The following is a 27,626-nucleotide window of genomic DNA, read 5'->3' on the forward strand; positions in this document are numbered from 1 at the left end:
GGACCCGGCTCCCCGGGCCCGCGCCTCGCCCTGTGCGGCCTGGCCGAGTGCGGGGGCGCGTAGCGCGCGGCCGCCCGCGCACCTGCTTCGCTCGCTCATGCCCGGCGCCCCCCCCACCCCCCACCCCCACCCCTCGGTCCCCGGGAACTCGGCAGCACCACCATCCCGCCGTCCCAGGTGCCTCCGGCCACCCAGGCGCCTCGGCCACCCCGGCATCTCCGGCGCCCCAGGCCACCCCAGCGCCCCCGACCTTGGCCACCCGGTTGCAGCCGCCCTTCTCCCTCTGCGCCCCAGGTTGAGATCGATCCGTGGCGAGATGGTGTCAGGGAAACTGGTGAGCGCAGCTCTTCACCGTGTGTACTTGGCAAAGCTTTGCAAAATTTAATTCCTTGGGTCGGGGGATGAATTTCTGAATGAGGGTACCCTATTCGCATCGGGGTCTCGGGGAGCCGAGGACTCGGGGTCTTATCATTAGCACCTACCTTCCCCCCACAAATGCGCATCTGCAGGTGCGCACGTGGTTTTCGTCCTTTCCACGTAACTTCTCAAAGCGGTGAGGGCTCACACTTGCCGTCTGTACGCAAGTACCTGGTTAGCAAAGTGGGCCGGCGGCGAGTGGGTCCTTAGCAGGGCTTGTCAGAGATTTGACATCACGCCTGTTCTTGTTTTAGGCATTGTTTTCAAATAGAGCTTACATTCACCACAAAAGAATATAAAAAACAATAAAGCCAGCACTGCTGAAGCGTGATTAATAACCTAAGTCCTTAAAATTGGTGACTTTCACTATTGTCACTTTGTATTCCTGTACTAAGTTTCCTGCGGTGCGTTGAAGTGGAGACTTTGGGATTCTCGCTCATCTGTGAAATGTAAACACTTTGCACTAGTGGGGGGAAGTCCGAGAGCACAATTGCGCCGGGAGGTCTCGGTGAATCTGGTGGGCCGGCTCCGTGCGGGTCTTTTCAACTGTGTCTGCGCGCCCCTTCCCTAGGTGACCAACAGAGGACGCCAGTGGTCCAGGATTGAATTTGGAATTACACTTTCAAGGCTCTTACAAAGAGCGTGTGGATCAGCGGTGGGAAGCGGCGAGACCACGTAGAAAACGGGTACTTGCCCCAGGAGGAGGATAGGTGTCTAGGAGGAGCCTTTTGCAGTTTGCAGTAGACACAGCAAATCAGGACCTCCTTGCATTCCCTCTTCCACCCCGGGCAGAGCTCTGCGCAGCCGTGGGTGAAGTTAACGTGGTCTCTATTCTGTGTGTGTCCGTGTATGTGTGTATCTATATACATAACCATACATCGCCTCCTTTTAGTAAATTGGGAAGGCCAATTTACTCCTAGCAAATAAACAAATAAATAATAAAATAATAGTAATAATTGAGGCTTTACAAAGGAGAACAGATGAAAGGCAAACAGAGAGGGTCTTGTCTCCCCCGGCCCGCAAAGGCACAGCCCCTCGTGTCCCTGTCGCGCCCCACCTCCTTCCCCAGCACTCAGGCTAGATTGCCCTGTTTACTGTGAACTGTGCCATAACCATCGCTGTCTATTCCCTTTCTCCTGTACCACTCCTTGTACCTGTATGTTATCTGCTTTGACAGCCAAGAACAGGGTCTCCAATTTCATTGGAAAATTGAAACAAAACATGTGTTCTTTAATAGCTAACCATGGGGAACTTGACTCTGATATTCCGGTCGGTTTCTACATCAGAAGATTCTTGGGGTGGCAGGTCCGCCTCTGTTTAGCACAGTGTTATACCCGGGGCTGAGCTGGTCTTTGGTCAGTGTGACACTTTTTATCAGCATTATCTATTTTATTTTATTTTTGGCTGCCTTGGGTCTTTGTTGCTGCCCACGGGCTTTTCTCTGGTTGCGGCGAGTAGCGGGGGCTACTCTTCGTTGCGGTGAACAGGCTTCTCATTGCAGTGGCTTCTCTTTTTGGGAGCACGGGCTCTAGGTGGGCGGGCTTCAGTAGTTGTGGCACACGGACTCAGCAGTTGTGGCTCGCGGGCTCTAGAGCGCAGGCTCAGTAGCTGTGGCGCACGGGCTTAGTTGCTCCGCGGCATGTGGGATCTTCCCGGACCAGGGCTCGAACCCGTGTCTCCTCCATTGGCAGGCGGAGATTCTTAACCACTGCACCACCGGGGGGGAAGCCCCTACCAGCATCATCATCTAAGTAGCGGACAAGGGAAGCCCAGGGAGAATGTCTAAAGTCGCAGACCTCCCCGTGCAGTTGGAGAAAAGGTGAGTGTTCTGCGCGGAGTCCCTAGGGGGCGCCTAAGCGTCAGGATGTCTCTGAACAAGCCAGAGACCAAGAAAACTAAAGGTTACACTGTAACTTGTAATAACATTCCACAACAGCGTTTTATAGACTCTCATGACCTTTCTCGTGAAATCTTGCAAAGTAAATCTGGGGCAGTGATGTGGGGAGAGTTGTGTTTCAATTTTTAGTCATTTTTATTTCACAAAACTGCAGGGAACCACAATCCCCTCCTCCCCCCACCATGGAATATAGTTGTTGCAGGGAAGACTTGGGGACTTGGATGGGCTAAAACTTAATTTTGTGGCATTCTAGTTAATTTTGTCAAACTACCAATTTATCTGGCGTTTGTGGTTATTAACATAAAGTGGTCGGTAGGCAAGATGACTTTTCCCCTGGTGAAGGTACTTGGCATAAATTGCTGAATAATTGTAAAGTAGCAGACAGCCATTGGCATAACAGACAGGCGACAGGATGGGATGTATCCCTTTTCACTAACAAAATTCAGTTGGCCTGATGATGAGGGGTGACTGCTGGGGTCAGCCTGGTTATTTTCACCTCATGACAGAAGCCACTCATTTCTTGGAGCAGCTCACAGGCACCTTGTCTCCATATGACGTCCACTTCCCTTGCTTCTCTTCTGCCCTAGCTGGACACACCACCCTATGGTCTCTCTCCCTGCCCCTAGCAGTAAGCCCTCTCTTCTACGTCCCAGAGGTCTGGCTGTCAGGTTTACCTACCCCAGTAGACTCTGAACAGAAATGTCCTAATTCCTAGAGGGGAGTGATGTTATGGACCTAGTTTCAGGGATCGGTGCCACTCTGCCTAAAGCTTTGCCATTTCCCGCTAGAGGAGGTGTGGGTGGGGAAAGGGAACCTAATTTCCCCTCCATCAGATGGCCTGCTAGGTAAGTCACCTGAGTTTGGGGATGCATGAGGACATTACTGCTGAGAAGAACACTAGAAATGACCCTAACCTACAAATGACACCACTAAGAGTTTATCTGTCCACAAACTGAGCACTTCCATTTGCTGGCCACAGGGTCTCACAGGCTGTCTGGAGAGACTTATGGGGACCAGGCAGTGGTGTGCAGTGTGACCATGAGAAACACAGAAGGGTTGACCAAGTGTGTCTGTGACCCAGGGGAGGGGGCACAGACTCTCCTATGTGGTCGAAAGGAGCTTCAGAGAGGTGAGTTGAGTCGTAAGGAGGAGTATGAGAGCATGCAAGGACCGCAGCTCTGTGTGCCTGGAGGGATGAGGGAGGCCTTGGAATGGACAGCATGAGTGTTGGCATGTGTCTTTCGGAGGAGGTGGAATTCTGAGAGGGAAGCTTGATAAAGTGGATTGGGAAAGTGGCACCCGTGGCATTAGAGCCGGGGACTTCAGAGTTAGTGCCATCCTGCTTGGTCTGACAATTTGGAGATGGATGAAGGGCTTCCAGAGAAAGGGCTTGGGCACGTTGTAAGCAGAAGACAAGCCTTCTGGGATCCCACCCGGTGGAAGGCAGGTTTCTGTTCAGCACAGTGATTCCCTGTCCGCAGCCTTTTCTCTCACAATAGCATTGCTGTTCCCATGGGCACTGGCACCCATGCCCGTGTAGTCATTTACAGGGCAAGGGCTGTTTCTCTGTTCTGGTCATTCACAGGGGGCCAGTTCCTGAGTCTGTCTCAGATCCAGCTTTTGTTCAAGGCTGGAACTTCGGGAACTAAGAGGGAGATTGGGACCTTGATCACAGGAGACCTGAGTGTTTGCCCACCTGCTGGCTCACTCCTCCCCTTGCTAGCTTCTGACCCGGAGCAGGTTCTGAACCTTGATTCCAAGACCAGGAAAGATCACTGCTGTGTATCTCGTGGCATTCACGGAAGGAGCAGCTCTTGGACACAGTAATGCCACGTGGGAAGTCAAATTTTACCCCTGTATTCACAGAGCCACCTGAACAAACCTTAGAGGATTTATTCTCAAATGGATTCCAAACCAGAGCCCCACCCCGCTCCAGATTCCTGACTCGTTAGTTCAAATGTTAACATGTTTCCAGTTGCTGCTCTCTTTGGGGATGGTATGCAGCGGTCAAACTGGCCATGGGCATAATAGGGTCTTTCCCTGGCCAATAGGGAGCAAGGAAGATTTGGGGGGCATTTTCCATTCAGCTGGTTTGCCTCTGGCGCTGACACCAATCCTGTCACCTCCCAACCAGTGATCTCCTTTCTGTTACTCTAGTTTGCATTTTCTAGAATCTTATATGAATGGAATCATACAGTATGGACTCTTTTTCGTCTGGCTTCTGTTACTCAGCATAATTATTTTGAGATTTATCCCTGTTGAGGCAGGGAAGAATAAGTAGTTCACTTCTTTTGTTGTTGAGTTGAATCCCATCGTATACATACAACCCTGGTTTTTTAAATCTATTAACTCGTTGATGTATATTTGAGTTGTTTTCATTTTTTGGCTATTAAACATAAAACTTCTGTGAACATTCATGTACAGATATTTGTATGGATGCAAGTTTTCAGTTCTCCTGGATAAATACTAGTAGTGGAATATCTGGATTATATGATATATAATCATATATATATAATATATCATATATGCCCAGACATTTATATATATTCATATATAGAATATGTATACACATATGTGTGTGTGTGTGTGTGTATATATATATATATATATATATACTTGATGTTTTATGAAATTGACAAATTGTCAAACTGTTTTCCAGAACGTTTGTATCATTTTACATTCCCACCAGCAGTATATGAGAGTTACAGTTGCCAACACTTGGGATGGGCAGTCTTTTTAATTTTAGCCATTCTATTAGTTAAGTAGTGGTATCTCATTTTGGTTTTAATTTGCATTGCCTTAATGACTACAGAAGTTGAGCATTTGTCTTGTGCTAATCTGTCATCTGTGTATCTTCTCTCTTCTGAAGTGTCTGTTCAAATTTTTGCCCATTTAAAAAATTGGGCTGTTTGTTTTCTTATTGAGTTTTGAGATTTCTTTATACATTTTGGATACAAGTTCTTCTTTACTGGATATATTATTTGCTGGATATATTATCTCCCAATCTATGGCTGGTCATTTAAATTTTTAACAAGATATTATGAAGAGTGAAAATTTAAATTTTGATGAAGTGCAGTTTATCCTTTTTTCTTTTATAAAGTATGCTTTTAGTGTTATGTTTAAGAAATCTTTGCCCAACCCAAGGTCACACACCAAGGGTTTATCTTGTTTTCTTTTAAAAGTTTTATAATTTTACCTCTTACATTTAGGCCTATGGTCCATCTTGAGTTAATTTTCAGATTTGGTGTGAGGTATGGATTGAAGTTATATGGATATCCTATTTCCAGCATCATTTTCTGAAGACTCTCTGCTTTTATGCCTTTGTTGAAAATCAGTTGTCTATATATGTGTGGGTATAGTTTTTGGTTCTCTATTCTCTTCCATTGATCAATTTATTATGCCATCTCTATTTATTTATCTTTATGCCAGTATCACACTGTTTTCATTACTGTAGTTCTATAATAATCTTAAAATTAGAGAGTGCTAGTCCTCCGAATTTATTCTTTTTTTAAAAAAAAATTGTTTTGACTCTTTTAAGTCTTAGAATTTTCACATGAATTTTAGAACCAAATTTTCAATATAGATAGATCTATCTCTATATATCTAGATATCTATATCTGTATATATCTACCAGCATTTTGGCTAGGATTTCTCTGATTCTAGAGATCAATTTGGGAAGAATTGACCTCAATAATACTGGGTCTTCAGACTCATGAACACAGTGTATATGTCCATTTATTTTTCAGCATATAAGTCTTGCATGTGTTTTGTCATACGTATTTCTAAGTATTTCATATTTTTGGATGCAATTGTAAATGGTATATTTTTAAGATTTAAATTTCTAAGTTTTTATCGCTAGTATACAATTGATTTTGGTATATTGATTTTGTATCCTGCAAATGTGCAGAACTCATTTATTAGTTCTAGTGGTTCTTTTTTTTTTTTTTTTAGTTCTAGTAGTTCTATTATGTATTATGTCATCTGTGAATAAAGAAGTTTTACTTTTTTTTCCAATCTGGATGCCTTTTCTTTCTTTCTCTTGCCTTGTAACACTGGCTGGAACTTCTAGAATGATGCTTGATTGGAATGGTAAAAGAGGACATCCTGTTGTGTTTCTGATCTTGGGGGAAAAGCGTTCAGACTTTTATAATCAAGTATGATATAAGCTGTCGGTTTTGCACGGATGCCAATTATCAGGATGACAAAGTTCCTCTCTTTTCCTATTTTGTATAGAGAGCATTTTATTAGGAATGGATGTTGACTTTTGTTCAATGCCTTTACTGCATCTATGGAAATGATCATATAGCTTTTCTTTCTTAGGTTATTAATGTGGTAAATTACATAGAATTATTTTCAACTGTTAAACCAGCCTTGCATTCTTGGGATAGCACACACCACCCCAATCTCTTCCCTTAGCCCCTTGGTCTTATTCTTTTATATATTGCTGAACTTGGTTTGCTAAAATATTTTTTCAGAATTTTTGCATCTGTGTTCATGAGAGATATTAATCTGTAGTTCTTTTTCCTTGTAATATCTTATTTCTGGGGGAGTTTGTATAGAGTCTTTGATATTACTTCTTCTTTATATATTTGGTAGAATTTATCAGTGAAACCATCTGGTCCTGAAGTTCTCTTTATAGGAAGTTTTTGATTTGTTTTGTTTTGATTTTCTCTCTGCAGGCCCCGAGGGTGGAGCATCAAACAACAGAGGATTATTCTCAGGTCCTGAAACCTAGTGGAATTTGCCCTGCTGGGTTTTGGACTTGCTTGGGACCCATGGCCCTTTTATTCCTTCCAATTTCTCCCTTTTGAAATGGGAATGCCTATCCTATGCCTGCCCCACCATTGCATTTTGGAAGCAGATAACATGTTTTCTAGTTTAAAAGGTCTACACATGGAGAGGAATTTTGCCCAGGATGGGTCATACCCTCAGTATCACCCATCTGGGCCATTTAGGCAAGTAGATTATGGGATTTGGAACTTTTTGAGTTGATCATATTTAGATGAGATTTTGGGATAATTCTGGAATGGAAGATTTTAAGGTGAGGTGAATGTATTTTGTATGCAGATGTCAATTTTTGGAGGGCAGAGGGCAAAATATACTGAATTAAATAGTGTTACCTTGAAATTCATGTACACATGGAATGTGAACTTATTTTTAAATGTCTTTGCAGATGTAATTAGTTAAGATGAGCTCGTACAGGATGAGAGTAGGTCCTAAATCCAATGTTAGGTGTCCGCGTAAGAGGAGAGACACAGACAGAGGGGAGAACGCCATGTGAAGAGAGGCAGAATTTGGAGAGATCTAGCTATAAGCCAAGGAACGCCAAAGATTGCCTGCACCACCATACGGCAGGCGAGGTGAGGAATGATTCTACCTAACGTCTTAGAGGAAGCCTGGCCCTGCTGGCACCTTCCTTTCAGACTTCTGGCCTCCAGAACACGGAGGTAATAAATTTCTGTCATTTGAAGCCACCCCATTTGTGGTAATTTGTTAGGCAGCCTAAAGAAAGGAATATATTTTGTACTTGAAACAATGAGATTGGATGAAATTACCAAAGCAGTGAGTGAGGTCATGAGAAACTAAAAAGGAAAAAAAAAGCCTGAGTTATCAGCGAGGAAAGGAGAAAAACCAACACAGGTGGGAGGAGAAAGGGGGAAATAGAGATCACAAGCATGGGAAGGGGAATGGCTTGGGAAAATGGTAGCATTAAGGACCCACTGGAATGTCATGAATTTAAAATAAGACTAATTAGCATGACCGTGTCCTGTTCTCCAGCTCTATTCAGTAACAGGTGCAAAGAGCTGTCAGACAGTTGGACTTAACAGGGAGTGGTTTCCCCAAGAGGGTGAGCTGAGGGGAGACGGACCAGGAATTGAGACAGGCGGGCTATGAGTGGCCACAGACTTTAAGTACAAAAATCAGTTTTCCTTTCAGTTTGATCAGCTTTTGCTTCGTGTATTTTGAGGCTCTGAGTTCGGCACATATATTTCGGAATTCTGTGAATTGATGCTTTATCATCACGCAGTGTTCCTCCTTATCTTGTTAACATTCTTTCCTCTGAAGTCTGCTTATTTGATGCTAATCTAAACACTCCAGTTTCTTCTGATTATTGTCTGCATGCTATACCTTTTCCTATTCTTTTATTTTTTTAATTGGCCCACTTAAGAATTAGACAGTTCTTCTTTTAGAAGAAGTTGAGAATTAGACAATGAAGTCATTCTTTTTTAAAAAGTGTGGGTACATCTGTTTTTTAAGGACTGATCCCAGATACTTAATTCATTCAAGCAGTTTTCTATCATCAGCAATCAAACTTTTAAAATAATTACAAAGTGTTCACCGAAAGAGTTGTCAGTGCTGTATGAAGGGTAAACTGTCACTAGTATTTGTGTCCATTTTATAAGATGCAATTTGTGAAGAGTTTTTATAAAAGTTAACCTATGTGCATACAGATAATATGCCTCAAAGAATGTCTTAGAAACACAATATAAACATTTATACTATAGACAGAGTTCACTGTCTCCACTGGGGCTGTCCAGAGAATCAACAGGTTTTCTTGAAAGCAGGTACAAAGTGACATCAGCACAAGATCTGCTGGGATGACTGCCCCATAAAAAAGAACAGGCATGGTTATCTGTGGCTTTTAACCTTGAGCTGCAGTTAGGCTGCGGTTCCCCACCCTGGCAATCTAGTCAGCAGGTGGAGATGGCAACTTCTCCAAACATTGTATAGACACTGGTTTCCTGGCTCTGATGGAGACTTCGGAGGCCATCAGAAGTCCGTGGGCTCAGATCCAGGGCAGGATGAACCTTGACGTTCCACTTTCCCCCATTAGTGACCGGCCACAGGTCTCAAAGTCTGCATGCAAACATCTGGACGACCACCTGGCTACTTGACAAACCTCCCGTGGTTGTCTTCCTAAGCTGTTTATGGCTTCCTACTTCTGAAGGAAAATCCTTAGAGAACATTTCTGTTCTCTTTTATGCAATGTGTTATATTCTCTGGCTTTTAAATTTTTTTCTTTATCTTTTGTTTTCCACAGTTTGATTATGAAGTGTTTGGGTATGATTTCACTGGAGTTTATCCTCTTTAAGTTTTCTCACTTCTTGAATCTGTAAATTTGCATTATTCATCAATTTGGGGAAGTTTTCAGCTCTTATTTTTCAAATTCTGTTTTCTGTGCCAATCTTTTCTTATCGTCTTCCATGTTACATTGAGACTGTTGTGTACATCTCTGGTGCTCTGGTCAGAGCACATTTGTTTTGGATCTTTTTTTCTCTCTGTTGTTTAGATTGGATAATTTCTATTAATCTATTTTCAAGTTCATTAACTCTTTTCTTCATGATCTCCATTTTGTTATTGAGCTGATCCAGTGAATTTTTATTTCACATATTACATTTTTCTCTTCTAAAATTTTCATTGGGTTATTTTTTACATTTCCTTTTTCTGTTGAGCACTTTTCTTTCACTTGGAGGTTGTTTTCTTTGGCCTCATGGAGCATGGTTCTAGTAGCTACTTTACGTTTTTGATCATTTCTACGTCTGGGTTGTCCGGAGGCTGGCCTTTGTCGACTGTCTTTTCTCTGGAGAATTATTCATACTCTCCCAGCTTTTCTCCTGTGTCTTCCATGCAAGGAATGTATGTTCTTTAGACTCTAGGTGCAGGGTCCTCTTCTAATCTTACGGGGAATGTTGATGCTGTTGTTTGTTTATTTATTGATTTTTTAGCAGGATATCACCTTGGTTAGGTCCAGCCACAGGTTCTGTTTCACTGTCTGTGGCCAGTGGTTCTCATCTCAGTTCTGCTTTAAAGATTTGTGATGCTGCTTTGGGTCTGCCTCAGGCCTGAATTACACAGGGGTTATTCTGTGATGTGGGCTCTGGTCTAAATCTCAGTTCAGTTCTCAGAGCATTTGGGATGCTGCTTTGGGTCCTTCCCACTCACGTGCCACTTGGGGATGGAGGACCCACTTCCAGGGTGGCTTAATGACGTGGCTGTTGGCAAGAGGGTTCAGTTCCTCGCCACGTGGGTCATCAAGCAGCTCGTGCATGACATGCAGTTGGCTTCCCCAGATCATGTCATCTGAGATAGAAAGCAACCGGGACAGGAGCCACAATCCCTTTTAATGACCTACTCCTCAAGTCACAAACTGTCACTTCTTTATTCATTAGAAGCAAGTCACCAAGACCAGCCCATACTCAGGGGAGGGGAATCAGGCTCTGTCTCCTAAAGAAGGAATACCAATCAATTAATTACTGAGGGAAGAATATAAACTTCCAATTACATCTGTGGATTTATCTGTTTCATCTTTTAATTCTGTAAGTTTTTGCATCATGTATTTTCAAGCTTCGTTACTAAGTGACTATGCATTTAACATTGTTTGTCTTCTTGATGAATTGATTCTTCTTTAAAAAATGAGTTCTTTCTTTATCTTTGAAGGTACTGTTTTTCTTGAAGTCTGCTTTATCTGATATTGATTTAGCCACTGCAACTTTCTTATAATTAGTGTCTGCTTGGTATATATATTCCATTCTTCTACTCTAAACCTAATGGTTTGTTTATATTTAAAGTGCATCATTTATAAATAGCCAGTAGTTGGGTCTTTCTTTGATTTTTAAATGTAATCTGATCATCTTTGTCTTTTAATTGGAGTGTTTTTGTTAATTAATGTTTAATCTAATTATTCCTTTGATTGGGTCGTGTTCACCATTTTCCTATTTACTTTATTTGTAAATGGTACTGATTTTCCTCTTTTCTTTTTGCTTATTTGTTCCATTGAATCTTTGTCCCACTTCTCTTTTTCTGCCTTCCTTTGGTTTCATTAAATATCTTTTGGTATTCCACTTTCTTTCCTCTGTTGGCTTTTTGTATTGTTTTCATTGTTAACTTTAAGATTTTTCGGTGTGTGTGTGTTGTTTTTATCCTTAACTTTAAGATTACAGTGACCCCACTAACGTTTTCTCAGGAAACCAGGAGTTCCTATCAGACCACTTCTCAATGTGAGAACTTCAGAACAACGTAATTCTGTTACCAGGATCTGCACTGTTGTGCTATTGTGGTATGTGTTTTACTTACACACATGCTATGAAACACACAACACATGCTATTATTTTTGCTTTAAAGAAGAGTCTTAAATATATTAAAAATCTTTTTGTCTTTGGCCACGTGTCGACTCACGTGGGTGACTCCATCTCTCTCTGCAGACGCGTGTTTCATCTCAGATCATCCCCGTCGGCCTGAAGATCTTCCTTTAGTATTTCTTTCAGTGTTGACAGGGTGCTGATGCCTTCTCTCAGCTTTCTTTTTTTTCTGGGAATGATTTATTTCCTCTTCATTTTTAAAGTCTATATTTGCTAACTCTAGAATTTAGGGTTGGAAATCTTTTTCTTTCAGCATTTTAGAAAAATTAATTAATTAATTATTTTTTGGCTGAGTTGGGTCCTTATTGCTGAGTGCAGTTTTTCTCTAGTTGCGGCGAGCAGGGGCTACTCTTTGTTGCGGTGCATGGGCTTCTCATTGCGGTGGCTTCTCTTATTGTGGAGCACGGGCTCTAGGCGTGTGGGCTTCAGTAGTTGTGGCTTGCGGGCTCTAGAGCGCAGGCTCAGTAGTTGTGGCGCACGGGCTTAGCTGCTCCGTGGCATGTGGGATCTCCCCGGACCAGGGCTCAAACCCATGTCCCCTGCATTGGCAGGTGGATTCTTAAGCACTGCGCCACCAGGGAAGCCCTCTTTCAGCATTTAAACAGATGATTTCATTTTCATCACTCTGGCTTCCATTGTGCTTTAGGAAAAGTCACCTGCCTTTCTTTTTGTTGTTACCCTGAACATAAGTTGTTTCTTTTCTCTGCATGCTTTTACCCAGCTTCTCTTTTTCTTTGGTCTTCAGAAGTTTGACTAGGGCATGCCCTGGTATAGATGTTTGTGTTTATCCTTCTTTGGATTTGTTGAGCTTTTGAATTGTTGGACTGATGACTCTGACAAGGTTGGGACATTCTCACTTATCATCTGTTCAAATGTTTCTTTTGCTCCTTTATCTCCCTCCTATGAACTCAGTTACATCCTTATTAGACTGTTTGATATTGTCTACATATCTATGATGTGATGCAGTATCTATTTTATTTCTTTCTATGCTTCAATGTGAATCCTTTCTATTAACTTATCTTGAGTTCACTGATTCTTTTTGTTTTGTTCAGCCCCCTGGTAAACCAACTGAATATGTTCTTGATTTCAGTTATAAGGCTTTTTAATTCTAGCATTTCCATTTGGATCTTTTGCATAGTTTTTCATTTCTTTGCTGAAATTATCCATCTTTTAATTCATTTTCATATTCTTCTTTGATTACTTTAGTATACTTGTAAGTTATTTTAAATCCTTTTCTGCTAATTCCAAAATCCATGTCATCTCTCAGTGTCCCTTTATTACCTGTTATTCCCTTTATTGTGAATTGCATTTCCTTGTTTCTAGAAACATCTGATAATTTTGGTTTTGTACTTGACTTTGACTATAAAGAACAGTGGAGAGTGTGGCCAGAGTCAGGAGCTCATCACTTTGATCCAATCAGGAGTTAAGCTGGGCCATGGCTGGTTTGTGCTGTTAGTAGTTGCAATTCATTTCTGTTTTCAGACATCTTGAGGGTGACACCAGATTCCTCTCTGGAGTAAAAGCTTTGGATCTAAATACCTCAAAACTATGGAGATATCCCTTTCTCTCTTTGTAGACTAACCTCCATCTTCTCAAGTGGGAGAATTGGCACATGTGTGAGCTAGCTCTTTTTTTGGGGATCCTCCAGATTCCAACCCATTAAATCTATTCATCTTGGCCAAGTTGTTCATCTTCTGTTCTGCAGTGATCTCAAGGAGGAAAGTGACCATTGGTCTTTTCTTACCTGGGGAGGGATTAGAACTCTTCTGGAATTCAGTAAATTTGGACTTCTTTACATCTGCATATTTCTGATAGGTTTAAGTAACATTTTATTTTGTTTTAAGTTTATCTTCTTTTCTCATTGTTTTGCTGGGAGGGATGGGCTTTTTACCATTTTCTGTATTCTGCCTTGAAGCAGACATCTCAGTCATCTTTACAGATGTGTGGCATTTCATCAGGTGATGTGTGATCACTTGCCCAACTAAATCCTATTGATTTGGATTGTTTGCAGCTTTCTGTTTTCTGTTTCTTTTTCTTTTCTTTTTATCTTTTTGTATTTTTGTAAAATACTGCTGTAATGAGTAACCCTGTGCATATATCTTTTTCAAATTCTCGCCAGTAAATTCCTAGAAGTGACATTGCTGGGTTGAAGGGTAAATGCCTGCATGATTTAGCTAAATTGCCCTCCACAGGGACTGTGACATTTCGCATTCCCCCTGGGTTTATGGGAGACAGTGTTTTCTTTAGTCTTGCCTCATTATATGTGGTCAACCTTTTGAATTTTTGCCCATCTGATAGGTGAGAAATGGTAACTCAGTATACTTGGAATTTGCTTTCCTCTTGTTCTGAGTGAATCTAGCATCTTTTCATATGTTTAAAGGTCATTTTTAATTCTTTTTTTTGTGTGTGTGAACTGCTCTGTAAATTTCTTGTTCTTTTTCTTCTCTCTTCTCTATAGTAAGAAACTTCGTATTTTAAGGTTATTAATCATTTGTGATGTAGGTTGCAAATATTTTACATTTTAATTTTTTTCTGTCCTTTTAATGTTTTGCATAGACTTTTGAAGATCCATCTAGAAGTCTGATTCTTGAAGGCCTCAGTAGTCACTTCAGACACAATTGTACTCATCAGATATTTTTCACTTATAACGTAGATTTGCCGCAGGATCCCAGAAAGTTTTCTTTGACACATCTCAGTTTTCTAATAATCCCCTTTAGTGGTTTGGCCACACTGAGTTATGTCTTAAAGACACCATACTATTTCATGCCTTTTGTTTAGACGCTCAGTGCCTTTCCCTTCTGGCAACTTCAAAACAAGGCTGAGTGGTTACCACCTGTGCCAGGCCTTCGCTGATACCTCCAGATTTTTTACTGCTGTCCTCTGTGATTTTCCCGTGCTCCCATCAGAGAGCTTATTCTGCTTTTAAGAAAATTGATTACATGCCTGTTTCTCCTCTTCAGGGCAGGGACCAGATCTTACTCAAATCCCGAATCAAATCCCAGGTCCTGAACCCGGGTACTCAATGAATATTTTAAAGATGGAGAAAGACTTAGGATTTGGCTGCATCTCCTGGGCAATCAGGATGTCAGGGGTTTTAACCCATGATGGTGGGCCCAGGTATCTCAGTGACCAGAAGCAGGGGTAGGGGTATTTAAAAGTCAGAGGTAACTACAGGAAAGGCAGGGGCCTTGATTTGGGGTCAGGATCAGGATGGACTGCTGCTGTGGTCATCTAGCAGCTGAATCGCAGGGGGAGGGGGCAGATGTGGGAAGTAAAAGCACCATCAGTCATTCCTCGGACACTGATTCTGTGGCATTCTCTGTGCTAGGCACCTCAGCTTATAACATTCAGTCCCTGCAGCAATTATTTGGTAAGACTTCTTCAGACCAGGAATCAGACTCAGGGAGCCCCTCTGAAGAGGCCATCAAAGTGGTGGGTGGTGGTGACCCTAAGGGTGCATTCTCTGTTTTCCTAGCTTGAAGTGAGTGCCATTCTCAACCATAGGATCATGCCTTCATTTAAGATTGTCTTCCAATGCAATTTCTAGTAAGACTTCTCAACGCAGAGGCCATTGCTATTCACCAAATAGATGAACCGTGCTCTTACTCTTTGAGTTTGCGGACATAGGATAAAAGAATCCAGCTATTTACAGGGTGAAACCTGGCAATGTGTTGGGAGGCAAGTGATCAAGGCAGTGGGATGCCGCCAGTACAGCTGCACGGTGGGATCTTACCCACTGTGGGTTATTCAGGAAGATACATGTTCTGCTTTTTGCACCTTCTTGTAAAAAAGTGGTGTATTTCTTAATTGCACAGCCTGTCCCTGACAGGGCAGACAGAGGGGCTCCTGTGCGGCCAGACTGACACAGAGTGGGAGATGGAGTTCTGCCCTGAGTCCACGGTGTGCCACCCTGCACGGCCTCTCCCTGCCTGCGCTTCCTGTGTGGGAATTGCCTGCGGACCCTGCTTGCGGCCTGGGCACGGGGGGAGCTCAGATGCAGCAGTTCCAGACCGTGCAGACCCCCGGCCTAGACTCCGTGGGTACCCGGGGCCAGCAGTACCGTGAGAACAAAAGTACAGGTACCCGACAGGTGGCAAGTCATCCATTTGTTTTCCTTTGCATATTATTTCAATAATTTGTATTAATCTGGAACGTCTTTTAGCTAAGCACACATGCAGAACCATGAGAGGGGCTCTCCAGAGCGGCACACGCCCCATGGCAAATGCATTGGGGGTTGCAGCCGTATGTGGTTGGGGGAGTCTAGTCATCCTGGATTCTGGGGAGACCATCTCCTGCCTGTGGAGTCTGGGCTGAACCCAGAACCTGGAGTTTAGAGAAAACCTGGGAGAATAGAAGGAGGCTGTCCTGGTCAAATATTCCAGAGACTTAAAAAAAAAAAAAAAAAAAGTCCTCTGTTGCGTGGGCACATCAGCTGCTTTTAAAGAGTTGGTGGAATATTTATCGTTGGACAAGATTCCATTTCTCAGTGAGGCAATAGGAAAGATTTCTGACCTCCGATACTTTCCTCATTCCATGTAAAACAGCCTTCCCCAGCACTGTATATGTGTGTGTGAGCTTGTGCGTATGTATGTGCGTACACACGTGTGAGTGTGCAAGTGTATGTGATCGGGAGTTTGCATGTGTGTTTTTGCGTGAGTATGTGCCTGTGTGATGCGGACACAAATCCCCATTTGCCGATTTTATCACTTGTTTTTAGTTTAACGAAGTATTAGCTGAAGCCATAATGAAGCAATAATTATCAAGATTGGCAAAAGTGCAAGCATCAAGTTAAAAACAATTTTAATGGCCAAAATAGGTTGTATTTTGTTGAAATGCAGTAAATAATTTTCATTAATTTTAGGCTGAGGGAGTTAAAAAAAATAAAACCTGTGTAAAGACTTCTGATTAGCCCCACCCCCTGCCCCAAACTTTTGCTAAAGTCCTGGCATAATATGAAATTTATTTAAAACATGGTCATTGTAAGCTTCACAAATTCATCAGCTTCTAAGCACTCAAAGAAACGCATTGAAATATATAAAGTAAATTAAGAATGAGAGTGAGTAACTTCTCTAAAAAACTGCAAACAAATAAGCAAATTCCCAGCCCCACAGAGGCAGGCCATATAAAAGTAAACCCCAAATAGTGCAGCCTATTTCCTGTGTGAAATTTACAGCATGTTGCTTGACCTGAGTAAAGTGACAGGGCTTTGGAGAAGCCTCCAAACCTTGCCTAAATCCCAAACTTGAGAGCCTTTTGGATTCTACTTTGTGTGACCAGGGCAAGGTAGTCAGGTGAATCTAAATCCCCACTGCTCTGAAGACCAAAGTTGTACTTTAAAACAAATGGCTGGGGCTTCCCTGGTAGCGCAGTGGTTAAGCATCTGCCTGCCAATGCAGGGGACACAGGTTCAAGCCCTGGCCCGGGAAGATCCCACATGCCGCAGAGCAGCTAAGCCCGTGCGCCACAACTACTGAGCCTGCGCTCTAGAGCTCGTGTGCTACAACTACTGAGCCCACGTGCTGCAACTACTGAAGCCTGTGCACCTAGAGCCTGATGCTCCACAACAAGAGAAGCCACCACAATGAGAAGCCTGTGCACCGCCACAAAGACTAGCCCCCTCTTGCCGCAACTAGAGAAAGCCTGTGCGCAGCAACAAAGACCCAACGCAGCAAAAAATAAAAATTAAAAATATATAAATTAAAAAAACAAAAAAACCCGAATGGCTGTGCTAGACCCTGAATATGGCCTCTCCTGGGAGGGAGGGGTGGGTTCCCAGACCGGGGGTTGGGGGGCAGATGGCCCCTTACAGAATTTCCCTGCTGGGGGTCCAGGGCTCTGGCTGGTGTGATGCAGTCTCCCAGCCCAGACACATTGATGGGTTTAGGGTCCTAATCACTCTACCTAGCCAAAGGGTATTCAAAATAAGAGTAACCCTCAGATAAGTGTGGCAAAGTGTGAATATGGTGTGACCATTTGAATGGGGGCTCCTTGTGCCAAGAGAGCTCTATAGGCGTCTTTGGGGGCTTCTTGGTGGGAGCAGCTTGCCTTGCTCCTGCAGGGTGAGGCTGGGTGGGCGCAGGGTCTGGCCCAGGTAGGAGAAGTGAAGGTAGGGTCTTGGAGCAGGCCATCCATGTGGTGTGTGTATGGGTGGGATGGGGTTGGGGGCCTGATCTCTCCTCTCCTCCCCCACTCTGCCCTGCACCACTGGGACTTCCGGGTGCTACTGCCCTCCCCCCTTCCCTCCCTCAATTCAGGAGCCAGTCTTATCAGGACTTTGAGCCCGGCCTGTGTGTGCTGGACCTGGGTTCTGGCCCCCATGGGAGGCACAGCAAATGTCGGCAGCCATCAGCCACTGCAGCCATGGCCCCCCCTCCCCCTCCCCCCCAAGGTGCACCCTGAGGGGATCCAGGATGGAGAAAAACAGGATACTGGCCCTAGAGAGTTGAGATATATATCACAGGAATAATTTCAATGAGCCCAGACTCTTGCATCTCCCCATACATAGAAAGGCACTAAAATCATTAACTTGAGATGTCTGTTTTTTTGTGATTAGCAGTAATCACAAAAATTTTTTTTTTTTAATTAATTAATTTATTTTATTTTTGGCTGCATTGAGTCTTCATTGCTGCACACGGGCTACTCTTCGTTGCGGTGCACAGGCTTCTCATTGTGGTGGCCTCTCGTTGTGGAGCACGGGCTCTAGGCGCATGCGCTTCAGTAGTTGTGGCACATGGGCTCAGTAGTTGTGGCACACGGGCTTAGTTGCTCTGTGGCATGTGGGATCTTCCCGGACCAGGGCTCGAACCCGTGTCCCCTGCATTGGCAGACGGATTCTCAACCACTGCGCCACCAGGGAAGCCCCAGCAGTAATCTTTTGATGTTTTGTTTTGACTACTTTTTTTTTTTCCCAGCAAAAACTCCTATACATCCTGGCTATTCCCTTACCTCTTAGGAACAGTTTCTCGGAGCTAGCTGAGGGGCTGTCTCCTGGGCTACAGTCCTCAGTAAGGTCCTAGAATAAAACGTAGTTCTCAACTTCCAGGTTGTGCATTTTTTTTCAGTTGACATGTTCATGCTGAAAGACCTGGTGTGGCTTCTTTCCTGAGAAAGACTTTTCCCTGGAGCTATGAACAGGCACCAGCCTCTAGGACATGAGTCCTGGAGAGATTGTTTCCCTACAAGTCCTGGGACTGACCCCCTTTCTTATCAGGGTCCGTACAGCCTGTAAAGGAGGATTTAGCTTTACAGGCCGATCCTTAGAACAGACCTCATCTCCTGATCTGTCCTGATGGTGGGAGCCCTTGTCAGCCAGGGTGTTCACAACCTTGGGATTTCCACCTGTTCAGGCTTCTGTCATCACGTTGTAGAAGACGCTCTGGTGACCCTACTGGTTACTTATCCAGCTAACCAGTTTGAAGAAAATAATACTCTAAGGAGGAGTAATCCTATAATTAGTAACTTACGTTGTCGCAATTTTTTTAGTCAAAAAAGTCATTAGTATGTTAATTAATATATGAATGCAAATTAATGTTAATGTACTATTCTGACAACAGCTACACTTCTGATCACAAATTCCCATGTTGGGAGTTTTTCCCACACCAACTGGGTGTTCTGCAGTTCAGCTCAATTCTGACTGTCTATGCTCAGGTAACATCAGATCCCACGAGACTGTACCCCTTCCCCCCCAACTTCAGAGGGCAGTCACAAGTTCCAGGTTGTCACCTGTGCTTCTGATTAACTGGCTATAGGTGGGAAGTTCCAACGACCCCCTCTGTGAGTTCAACTAGTTTGCTAGAGTGACTCTCAGAACTCAGAGAAACATTTTACTCACTAGGTCACCAGATTATAAAGGCATAAAAAACTCAGGAATAGCCAAATGAAAGAGATTTGTACCACAAGGTATGGGGAAAGGGCATTGTTGATGAAAAATTAATCAGTTGATCTAAGAAAGAAATGGAAAGGTTTATTCAAGCCAAATTGAGGATTATAGCCCTGGGAGAGCATCTCAGAAAGCTCCGAGAACTGTTCAGCCCGTTAGAAGTCAAAGCACAGTTATATAAGGTTTTTGAGACAGAGGGCTGTACATTAAATGACATATTATGGACAGTTTACACAATCCAGATCTGCAAGTACAAAGGTGGTGGGTCATCGTTGTAACTGAGCAGGACCCTATGGGGCCTTCCCGGGACAGACCCCTCCCCCATATCCTCTGCTGTAGCTCCTCTCTGAGGTACTTAGATAATAGTATGTGACGAACATTTCCTGAGTTGCTTTACAGATGCTAAACCCCCCCCCCTCAAATGGAAGTTAAGGACTTGATGACCTTGAGCATATAGCCCCCAGGCTTACTGGAGACTAAGGATTGATAACGCTAACCCCTGTGACACCAGCCTGTTACCTCACCATCAACCGATCAGAGAATTGTGCACGAGCTGATCACGTTCCCTGCGACCCCCCAACCCCCCCCAAAGCCTGGCCTTTAAAAATTCTTTGCTGAAACCCTTCAGGGAGTTTGGGGTTTTTGAACCACCGGTTCTCCTCCTACCGCGCCTTACAATAAACACCGCACTTTCCTTCACCACAACCTGGTGTCAGTAGATTGGCTTTACTGTGTGTGGGCAAGCAGACCCAAGTCTGGTTCGATAACATCGTGACCCGTTACAAGATCAAGAAGGAAGGTTCTATTTTAAGGAGTTGTCTTGTTGAGGCTAGGGGAAATTTGCTCTATGGTTGAGCAGGTATTCCCGCTGATGGGAAGGTTAGGTCCATACATACTGCACATATACAGTGGTGGGAGAGAGGAGGCCAAGAGCAGAGAAAAATTTTATGTTACAATTTTTCTTGGCTTGCCGTAAAATATGAATTTTATTTCATAGCCAGATGGAAGAGACGCATAAGGCAAGGTATGTGGGAAGGGTGTGGAGCTTCCACACCCTCTCCAGGAGCGCCGCTCTCCCAAACCTCCATGTGTTCACCAACCAGGAAGCCTCTGAACCCTGTCCTTTGGGTTCTTATGTAGGCTTCATTACATAGGAACATTTGATTAAATCATTGGCTATTGGTGATTGATTCCACCTCCAGCCCCTCTCCCTCCCTGGAGGTCAGGAACTGAAACTTCCAACCCTCTAATCACGTGGTTTGTTCTCCTGGCAACCAGCCCCCATCCATAGGGGCTTTTCAAAATCACCTCATTAACATAATAAGAGATATTGTACCATTACAGCTCACATTGTAATAGGGAAGAGCCAAATCTGACTACATGTTGGATCTGTTCCTTTTACTTTAACCTTCGCTTTCTGCTGCTTTTGTTCACTAAAAGGATCCTGTCTCTACATAATGGCCTGCCTCGGGGAACCCCGCCCCTCTGCCTGAATGTTAAACCAAAGTGCCTTTGTTCAGGCAAACATCCGGACCCTGTCCACCTGTGGATGGCTACAAGAAAAAGAAATTAACACATCCCCTCCTGGAGGCTGGCCAATCCTAGGGGATATTTGCAAGACTTAATGGCCTTTTTACTTTTCTTCCTCATCTCCTCCGCCTCTCTGTGCTATAAAAGAAACTGACATCCAAACCCCGATAAGATGGTTATTTTGAGACTTTAGCCTGCCAACTTCTCGGTCTGCAGGCTTTCCGAATAAAGTCGTATTCCCTGCCTCAACACCTCGTCTCTGATTTATTGGCCTGTCGTTCGGTGAGCACAGCGAGCTTGGACTCGGTAACAACATCACAGGACATTACAAGGGTTTTAGTTGATCTGTGCCAGAAAGGGGATAAAGACCAAATATATATATATTTTTATAATAAAATCCAATAGCACAATACATTAATTATTAATCAGATCCACCAAAAAACTGGTTATAGAACCAGTTTTAGAACATGTTGTGAACCTGACATATTCTCTCTGCCCCCAGGGAGTGGTTGGAGACACACTTTTTGGCCCCTGACTCCTTTGTAAGATCCCTACAGGGGTCTTGAACGTGTCTCTTGGAAAATAGGCAATTCTGCTCACAGACCAAAAACACCGCTAAATTCCTGGTGAGTGGCTACAACTTCGTTTTCTGCAGCAACTATTTCCAAGGGGTGCTATTAGCATTGGGTGGAAACCCACCAGAAAATCCACTGTGAGGGATTTTCAGCTTCACTAGAAGCTGGAAGCCACAGCAATATCCAAAGTAGAGTCCGCCTGGTGCAACCTGACCAACTAAGCTGGTTAAATTGTTGTGATTTGAGGATCGAAAAACTTTGAATGAATGAATGGAGTTCTTTGTCCATCTTCATTGATGGCTGCCAGTTTGAAATGAAGAATGAAGATTGTGAAGGACTGTACAGATGAGGCGACAGGCTTAAACACTGAGCAGAAATAACAGAACAAGGCTTTTTCTACTCTTTTTAAAAAATGAGTCCCTTCCTGTGATCCTACAGGATGTGGAAACGCAGTTATTTGGAAATACCAAGTACTATGTAATCACGTAGGTTCACCTCAAAGAAATGAAAATGCTGATTTACCTTTAAGAAAATTTAGGAAAAGATAATAAGTGCAATTATATATAATCGTTTTATATCAAAGTAGTACCTTTCCAGAAGGTAATTTGCTCCTCTGATCAGAGATTTCCCCAGGTATTAACAGATTTGGACTCACTAGAATATCTGCTAAATATCTCGCCTTGGTGGAATGGAAGCCCATCCCCGCATAAGTCAGTCTTGTTAACGCTATCTTCTAAGTCCAAAAGGGCAAGTCTTATTGCTTTTATAGCTACTCTTCTTCTCTTCTTATTACAGAAGCTTTTAGAAGGATGACTGTGCTTTAGTTAGATTGAAGGCTGAGGAGGAGACTCAGTACAGTGGCTGAGTCAGCGGGCAAATACAGCTGGTGGTCCAGGGTGAGACAAGGCAGGTCCTCCCTCTGGTTTGTGGTTTAGGCATCATTTAGGGTTGTTCTTTTCAGTGACGTTGGAATTGCTCCCAGGCCACAGTCCCACTTCTGCATGAATTACTTCTGTGCACACCTGTTGGCGAGAATGGAGGCTGCGGTTATGCCAGGCAACCCAAGGGCCTAGGGGATGTCCAAGCTCAGGGTTCCCATGACCTCAAAGAGGGTGCACTGCGGTTTTCCACAGAGAGGACACACCTTTGGGCTTCCTTTTAGCCTTCTGCCTGCATCTTTTTTTTTTTTTTTCTTTTTTAAACTGGGATATAGTTCCTTACTACACAAGGATCCACTGAGCCCGTTGAGAGAAGGAATTTGCCAAGTTCATTCCTCCACTTGAGGAAGAGGATCATCATAAAAACACGAGTTCACATTTCAAATTCGGTCTTTCTTACGCGTCATGTCCCCTCCGACAGGTAGTCTCTTTCCAGCGCTCCCTGCAGCCTCCCCTAAAGCCGAGGGTGGAGGGACCGGCCTGGCACATCTCCCTAAGTGTCTTGTCTGGATTCCTCAGTGAGAGAGGACTTGGACCAAGAGAACAGAACCTCCTTCTCTGACACGGGGGATGCCAAATTCATACTTTTTCGGAAAAGGAGCCCTTAGCCTGCAGGACTATGGTTTTACTGTTCCTAATAGAACACTGAACTCTCCAGCTTCCCGAAGGCCAGAGCAAAGGCATCCCTCCCCTCAGAACAGCTGGCTGAGCTGTAGCCGTCCCCTCAGGATGAGTGAAACTTTGCTCCAGGAAAACCCAGCTGCCCTGGCAAACCACCGACAGCTTGCCGCCTCCAAAGTGGACTCATGGGCCCTTCTCTCTGACTTGAACTTGACCAGGTGGTCTTGCACCCAAGTCTAGTTCTCGGTACAGGTGAGAGGTTTCACGTGACCCAGGTGGCCCGCATGACTCACCTGTGAGCTTACGCTCGGCTGCCGTAGGGGGGAAATGTGCAGGGCAGCTCTTGATTCTCTGGCCGGGACCAGCTTCTCCCCACGTCCCCTTGTTCGCTATTGAAAACTTAACGTTAGGAGAGAGGAATGGGCACCTCTGAACGCCTGCCCCTTCCCTGAGGTTGGGGGCTCAGGCTGATTTCGTCCCTGGTGAGGCTCCACCTCTCCCCCAGGCACCTGGCTGTCTGGCCCGTCAGGTTCACACGAGGGAGATCCTACCAGGACCCCCTGCCCCCCTCGACCCACAGAGGGTGTCAGGCAGCTTCCTGCCCCTTCTCCCGAGGGCGCTGCGCCCAGCCTGCCTCTCACTCCCCCGCGCCTGCAGCTCCTCCAGATTGGTCATCGTCCTTCTCTTCCAGGGTGCACATGGGGGCATCGGGCAAGGCCTGCTCCTTGGATCAAGGGGCACTGATTACGGGGAGCTCACAGTCTCTCTCTCTTCCCTTTCCATTTTTCAGAGAAAGACTCCAACAACATGGAAGTGTAGAGTGGGATGTGCCAGTTCGCCTGACTCGCCCTGCCCTGCCCTGCCCTGCCCTGCCCCCTCCGGTCCCCACCTGTCCTCACCTGCTCTCACCAGCCCCCACCTGCCCTTACCTGCCCTCACCTGTTCTCACCTGTCCCTACCCGCCCTCACCTGTGCTCACATGTCCTCACCAGCCCTCACCGGCTCCCTCTTTCTCCTCCCAGAGGCGGACGTGGCTATTGATTGGTGAGTGTCGCGCAGGACCTCCCCACGCACCTCTGTGATGTGTAGAATTTAACCAGGATTTAACCAGGGTCATGATGCACCTGGGGCTGTGCAGCAGCTTGTTCCCTACAGCAGGTCCTCAGCTCTTTCTATGCCAGCACACATACCTCTATTTCATCCTTTTAATGGCTGTGACGATGACTTGATAATATTGAACTTCTCCCCTTTATTCAGGAAGGTAAGTGTTCCGTGACTCAAGAGTATGCAGTGGATTGAGGGTGTGAAGCTTTTAATCAGCTAACCATCAATGTGACTGGTGTTGGAAATCAACAGAAGTATCTGTTGTGTGCTGAGCTTCCCAAGTGAACTTTTCCTTCCCTTCTGACTAAACTGTTTCTTCTTTTTTTAAATTTAATTTTTATTTTATATTGGTGTATAGTTGATTTATAACATTGTGTTAATTTCAGGTGTGCAGCAAAGTGATTCGGTTATACACATACATATATTCATTCTTTTTCAGATTCTTTTCCCATATAGGTTATTACAGAAATGACTCACCTTTTTCTGATAAAAGTTCAATTGTGAGGAAAACTCAATGCTCTTTAGATGAAGAATCTCACTAACTTAGCAGTGTCCAGGTGACCATTTTGGAAATTTAGTTGCAAGGAGATGAGGCTATATGGTGTTCTGTGTTTTGCTTTTCTCCTCCCTTTGTGTACCTTTCCCCCATGCGTGGAGCTCGTCTCACTTTCCCAAAGGCTTTGCAGGAAGGGACCCCAAGCATCTTGGAGGAGCTTCTCAAGTCAGTACAGAGTCTTTCAACTCGGAGCCTGTGTGCAGTGTGACACAGCAGATCAGGCTGTTACATCTGAGGGGACCGTAAATATTGCAAAGCTGTATCAGTGGTTAACATTCTGGCTTTATCTGCCTGTCCTCATCCTATGCATGACACAAAATATTTTATTTCATTGAGGACCTGGAGCGTCCATGGCTCAGATGGAGAAAGTTTCTGAAGCTTCGCCCACATTGACCAGAAGGATCGCCGTGGCTGAGTGGTTATAACCTCCAGTCACTGCAGGTGACTTGTCTGTGCAGGTGTTTGCCACCTCCTGGGACCTAGCGGTCTTGTGCTGCCTTCCTGGGCCATCAAAGGAGAGGCATCAGATGCCCCACTGAGGGGCAAGGAGGCGCCTTATTAAATAAGCCAGATGGGTGGAAGTTTTCTCACATGACAGTTTTCTTGGGCATCTTCCCGCAAATGTCTGAAGTGTCCCAATCCACGGAGGAAACTTCCTCTCCTAAAACCCTGCTGTTTTTGTGGCAGCAGTGTATTGTCCATTGCTTACTGCTTTGTTTCTGAAGTTGACGTGGCCTCGTACTGTTCCAGGGATTGACAGTGAGGCCACCAGCAGCCTCCCCTCCCCGGGAAGGCATTCTCAGAGCTCAGCACTGCTGTTTAGAAACTCTACAGCGTGAGTCGATTCCCAGGTGCTGTGTTCATTTTCAGATCGGTTTTCGAAGCAGGAGAAGGTGTGGGTTGGAGCCCCTGGCCTTTCGGAGTTGTTTTTGGAATGGAAAATGACCTGAGGGCAGTTCCCTTTAAGCCAGAGGCCTTGTATCAATCACCAAACAGGTACCTGACATTTATTGAGTGTGAAGGGTGCCAGGTGCCAAGACAGGGGCTGAGCACAGAGTGGTGGAGAGGGGCCCACCTCCTGAAGAGTCATGGGCTTTGGGGACCTGATTTCAGGGCTGGGAGGTGAGAAGTACAGGGGAGGCCTCTGTGGCTGCTGGTGCCTGGGGCTCGGGGCAGGCGGCCCAGACCAGGCGCTGTTTGGGCGTGGCTTCGACGGTAACTAGGAGTTTGCAAGGAGGAGAGGTGGAGAGAGCAGAGGTGCAGGAAGCCCCGAGAGGCCACACGTTTGGGACGGGGGAGAATTCTGTGAGGTCGAGGAGGCAAGTCTGGGGGCATTTTGGGACCAGACGGTGGGTGGTTCCCCGTGTGGCCTGCACGCATGTGACCCTCATTTTCATACCCTGCTGCCATGAATTTTTGTATTATTGTCTTTTGTTTCATTTTGGCAGGACATGTTGATGGACTTCTGCAAATGGAGAGGACTGTTATTCTAGCCCCTTGTGGTAAAAGCCTGAGGGCCTGACTGCTGCTGCCCTCGCAGGCTTCTTCCTCGGGGCCAGTTCTGTTCCTGTTTCCAGAGCTGCAGACCCTCTGCAGAAGCTTCATAAGCCAGGATGGCACTCCTGCCCGGATTCAAGTCTGCCACCTCGGAATGTACCAGAAGGGCTAACGGGTTTGGGCAGCTGTGTGCATTTCTCATCCCGCTCAGAAGGGGAAACGTTGGGCATGGACCGCAAGACCTCTGTGGGTGTGAAACACTCTGGTCTTGCGCAGGGAACTAGCTGAGACCCGCTGATGATTTGGGAGCTGACATTAGATAGAAGTAGCCCCGAGTGCCCAATGACAAGAGCGGTGACCCTGGGGGGTCTGCCACGTCCCTCTCCTTTGCCTTCTGGCTCGAAGCTCGCCTCCCTTCCTCTATTCTGTTTGCTTTGCTTCTTATTTCACTTCCCTCATCCTGTTTCTCTTATTTCTGAGAAAATATCCTGGGTCACCTCTCATTTAAATTCACTGACAGCTGTGTACCCACAGAGCCTGCACTACCGTTGAAGTCATCTTCCCGGGTACCCGGGCTCCTGTCCCCTGCTCTCAGGTTCCTTAGGACTTCTGGGGATTCCACAGTGTCCTCTCACAGAAAAGCAGCCCTTTTATTTTGAGGGGCTGCCTCTCCCCATGTCTAGAAGCATGGTTTTTGGTGGAGGCTGCACTTACATCCCTCAGTCAGATGCCACAAGGCAAATGGGTCCTTCCAGGAATGGATGTGTGACCCACCCCGGCCAGCAGGAGCGCTTCCTGGGGGATTTTTCTATGTGGAGCTGGCAGGGAAGACAGGTGTCCTCTGTGGTCTTAAAACCGCAGGTTGTAGACCTGGAGAGGCTTCCAGCCTCGTGGAAGAGGGTGAAAGACTCCCTCTGTAATGGAGCAGGACCCTATGGGGCCATCTCAGGACAGACCACCCCATGTCTTCCACCTGCTTCTTGTCTGTAGAAAAACTTTATCAGGGAATAAATTTAATCAGAGAAGTGAAGAAGTGCAGACACAAAGGAAAATAGTCAAACAAGACAAAATAATAATAGTTTAGCCATTAAACAAAGTCAAGGACCTTTAGTTCCTCCTCAAGGGCTATGGTTAATATTCTGAGCTATATCCTTTGAGATATTTTGCAGATACTGAAGCCCCCATCAGGTGGAAAAAGTTAACGACATGATCACCAGACTGTAGCCATGACATAAGCTGTTCCACCTTGCACAATACCAAGAACTGGCCTCAAGGAAATGGGAACAAACGGACCCTGGAATTGAAGGTTAAATGTACTTAAAAGCATCAATATGACATCGATCAGACCATTGCATGACTAACATCAAGGTGATTTTTGGAGTTGTTCTGTACGTGGCCACTCCCCAGCCTCTGCACCCCTGAAACTCCCCTTTAAAAGTTCTTGCCCCTGATCAACAGTGAGGAGTTGGTTC

General features: G+C 45.0%; 1 long non-coding RNA gene across 2 annotated transcripts; it reads left to right on the top strand.

Moving 5' to 3' along the window:
* The first annotated feature begins 46 nt into the window (after positions 1-46).
* LOC132371617 (uncharacterized) lies at positions 47-27,611 on the top strand. Of its 2 annotated transcripts, none has more exons than XR_009504895.1 (4): positions 47-334; positions 989-1,103; positions 2,109-2,236; positions 26,106-27,611. It is a non-coding gene; the product is annotated as an uncharacterized LOC132371617 (long non-coding RNA). The 2 variants fall into 2 exon arrangements; XR_009504894.1 differs by lacking the exon at positions 26,106-27,611 and adding an exon at positions 6,994-7,441.
* The last annotated feature ends 15 nt before the right edge of the window (positions 27,612-27,626 follow it).

Source organism: Balaenoptera ricei, chromosome 9, assembly GCF_028023285.1.
Source record: "Balaenoptera ricei isolate mBalRic1 chromosome 9, mBalRic1.hap2, whole genome shotgun sequence".
Lineage (NCBI taxonomy): Eukaryota > Metazoa > Chordata > Mammalia > Artiodactyla > Balaenopteridae > Balaenoptera > Balaenoptera ricei.